Genomic DNA, 4,391 nt, shown 5'->3' with positions numbered 1-4,391 from the left:
CTCTTATCCCTGGTCAGGGAGAGCATTTGAATATCAGAAGGTGTGGGAGTTCAGAAAGTAGGAACTCTCTCCACAAGTTAGACTCTATAGATCTTGGGTTTTTACTCACTATGCATCAACACAGGTAGTGTGAGCAAGGTGAGTGGCACACAGAATAGTAGGAGATAGGTTGCTTATCTCTTGGATTCTACCAATTGCCTCTTCACTTAGGAGGTCTTTGACTCTATACAAGGACAAATGTAAACAGTCACAAACATTGCCTCTTAAGGAGGACTTCAGACAGTTGCATGGCCAAGTAACAGGCCAGGTCTTCCAGACTACATGAAGTAAAGAAGTTATACCTCAATGCAAATTGCTATTAAGCAAAGCAAAGCAAAGTTCTTAAAGAACTATAAGCAACTAAAGGTACCTGAAACCAGTCAAACAGAATCAGTACACAATTCAAAGTTAAATCAAAATGAGATAGAAATCAACAGTCAACACAGTCAGTTAAAATGTGCAATGCACAAGGCTCAAAGCATGTGAGCCAAGCAACCTACAAAACAAACAAGTTAGTCATGATAATCAAATCAAACTCATTCAACTTGTATAAGTTTCTTTGGGTATTTGTTGGTTAACCTGAAAACATGAACTCAAACATGAGCAACAAGACCACTAGGACAAGCCTAGGGTCAAAAGGGGATGAGAAAGTCAAAACAGCAAGTGGAATCCAATCAAAATCATATTCAAACAATCAAGAAACAAACTCAATTGGTTTCACATTCATATCACTCATCATCATCATTTCATAAGCAAATTAGGTCAAAGCATGGCATATGGAAGCTCATAGAAGTCAACAGCAAGACTCAACTTAAAACCAATCATAAACAATTCCAAAAAATCTCAAATAATTCATCATCAAACATAACCCATAACATGATAAGCACACCAAATTTCAGCTCAATTGGATCATGGGAAGTAGGGAAATGAAAATCAGAAAGGCAGGGAAAGTTCAAACATGCTCAAAGAAGTCAACCAAACAGGCACCAACTTCAATAAATCATAAATCAGTGACAACAGATGAGAAATGAATGGGACTAAAACCATGATAAATCTTAAGATGTCTACTAATCACATGTCATATTTCATGTCCATCCAATAATGTATGAGAAATTCACAAATCAAATGAAATGATGTGTCACAAAAAGTCAACATATGACCAAACAGGGGAGAAAATCCCAAACAATTAGGAAATGCGATCAATAATTCCAGAAAAAATCACATGTAAACTAGATATCCACAAGTACATTCATGCAAAAATTCAAGCCAATTTGAGTTCAAGAAGCATGGTAATCAAAATCATGAAGTTGGGCATCAATGGTGTGACACAAATTGTCACACCCTAATTCAAAAAATCATAACTCTCAAACCAGCAATGATAAATTCACAAACTCTACACCAAAATCACCATGAATGTGTCTAGTTTAAGCACAAAAAGTTTGGGAGCCATTGGGTAAAGCATCATCATTTCACAATTGATTTGGCAAAGTGTACAAAAAATGGACACATGAACAAAACTCTAGCACAATTAAAAATCCATCCATGCCAAAAATCTGGAAAATATATGATAAAAAACTAGAGATTAAGATGAACAATTTTCAAAAAGTCCCATGAATTTTGGATCAAAGATGAATGTGATATGATTTTTGTAAGTTTGGTGTACAAAGTGAAATAAAAATTGAAAAGAAATTGGATTAATGGATTAAATAAATGGACGCTTAAACAAAAGACCAAAGTGCCCCCTTTGCTGAGTACGAAACTCAGCGTTTCATTAAAAGGGGGGGGGGGGGGTCAACGCCCCAGTCAACTAGAGCACGGGCCAATCGCGTGCTTGCATGGCCCACTCAAAAGGCCAATCACCAATCTCCTTCTTCAGCAACATGCAAACCCTACGTGCTACAGTGAAATCCAAAAAACGAAATGAATTCTGGGCAGCGCATTCAAACTCAACCACGAAAAACCCAGGTCCAAGAACAAATTTCGGGTAACTAGAATCTAAGCACACCATCTTGTAGTCCTCATTTCACACATCATGAATCCATGTTCCAATCATAATAAAGCGCAAAGGCCAGCAAGAAATGAAGCAAATAAGTTTAGCATCACGAAAATAAATCAGTGATATCTCACTCAAATCTCAACGAAAATCAAAAACAAAAAGTCCAGTGTACTCATGACAACAAGATCTACATAAACCATATCAACATTTCATGAATCGTGAAGATTAATTTCTGACCTTTAATTCATGGCAGAGCTGGAATCATGGCTTTTGAGCTTTAAAAAGTAGAAACAGAAACTCCACAAAGTCCAGGTTGATGAATGGATGAAGTGTCTTGGTTTAATGGTGCTCCATTTTCCTCTAACCACAATCTGCCATGGAAGAAGCTAAGCATAACAGTTGTCGAAATCTGCTTTACAGTTGTGGTATCATGCCTTTAAAGGGTTCAAAAATGGTGGCATATGATGAAACAGACAAGCAATGGACGAGTTCTTTGAAGATTTTCCAAGAAAAGTTCAAATGTTCAAAATGAGGATTTGAGAGAAAAATGCAATTTGGTCTGTTTGTGAATAGTGTGGCTACGGTTTCTTCTGCAGAAAATGAAGAATATATACTGTGTTTTAGTGTCCTTAAGCTTGGTTAGTTATGTGGTAATTGGATTTTTGTAATTGGAGGTGTTTTGGTTAATTTGTCAATTTTCACTCAAATGGCAAGGTCTATGGTTACAGCTGCGAAAGTGGGCCTTGTACACACTCCAAATATGATTTCTTAGCAATTTCAATTGGCAAAATATATTGGAAAGGCTTAAATTGCAAAATCACTTTTTCACCTCACTTGAAATAATTCAAGTCACTTCAAAAAGTGCCATTTTGATTGGTGAATTTTTGGTAAATTGTGATGACATATTTGGAAAGAGGGCATCAAATGTGACTTGTAGCAAAAAACCCCACCCAATTTGGCCAAATGGTTTGGAAGATATGCCACTTTGAAGTTCAAAATTTTTTGAGAATGATTTGATCATAACTTGCCAACCATTCATGGGAATTGAGTGTTCTTGGACTTTTTGAAAATGGGAGAACAAGATCTTCAACTTTCATGTTGGGCAAAAATTCATTTGAAGCTTGTATCATGATGTAATTTTGAGGATCAAGACTTTCCATTTTTGGCAAATTCCAATTACAGGTCAACTTTCTATTTTTGGAAATTTCTTGTTTGACTTCAAATTCTTCCATGATGATGTTTGACATGTTATATGAGGCCTATATGGACATGAATGAACCCCTTCAAACCATTTCCCACCTTGAAATCCATAAAATCAGGCACAGTTGACCACAGTTGACCATGGTTGACTTTTTAGGGTTTCTGGTGAACTGAGCCATGACTGATGACTTCTGGGCACCCAATCTTTGACCAAAACACTTCAAAAGGACCCCTAGGTCATGTGAACATGTTGGACCAACCCTAGGGCCTTGCCTCAAAGGAAAATGCACTGACTTGCTTGATTGACTGATCTCCTGACCAGTTTGACCTAATTCTTCTGAATGGCTTGCACTTGGGCAAAAGGGACAATGCAATGTTATGCAGTGGACTATGTTAATGTTATGACCTAATATGAGAATGTATGTACAAAGGGTAGGTGCAAATTTGAGGTGCTACAGCTGTCGCAGCCTGAAAAATACAGTATGCGAAAAAACAACCGGCGAGAAGGAAATGACAGAAGAGTCGCCACCGTGCGTTATTTATCCCAAAGGAGGGAAAGGAAACGCTCGAAGTAAACCTGGAGAAAGGAAAGGAAAAGACAAGGTCTCGCAACCAAATCTTGGGTTCGGGAGTCGATTATGCAAAGGGAAGGTATTAGCACCCCTACGCATCCGTAGTACTCTACGGGATCCACTCTTGTTGTTCTTGTCTAAAGGGTGTGTGTTTATCTAATGTACTATTTACTAAGAGAAAGGGTCAAAGAAAATGACTCGCACGGATGTCGCATCCATTGCATAAGTATCTCATCTGAATATGAGAATCAGAGTCTTCGTAGCTCGGCTACCTAAGGGTTAAGGATAAGTGTGCTCGCTAAGACATCGCGTCTTATGCCTACGTATCTCATCGGGAATGAGAATCAGAGCAAAACGTAGTTCCACTAACTACGGGAATAAGGGTCTCGATTGCAGCTAGGGCAAGAGAAAGGGAATGTCTCGATCGCAACGAGGGCGAGAGAAAGGATTGCAACGAGGGCGAAAGCAAACAAGGATTAGTTGTTAGTCGTTAGTCAAACTCGGCAAGACATCGCATCTTGTGCCTACGTATCTCATCTGAACATGAGAATCAGAGTTGTCGTAGTTCGGCTACACGCACGCCA

This window comes from Lathyrus oleraceus, chromosome 5 (genome assembly GCF_024323335.1).
Source record: "Lathyrus oleraceus cultivar Zhongwan6 chromosome 5, CAAS_Psat_ZW6_1.0, whole genome shotgun sequence".
NCBI classification, from domain to species: Eukaryota; Viridiplantae; Streptophyta; class Magnoliopsida; order Fabales; family Fabaceae; genus Lathyrus; species Lathyrus oleraceus.
The sequence above is the reverse complement of the archived record's forward strand: the minus strand, read 5'-3'. Positions refer to the sequence as shown.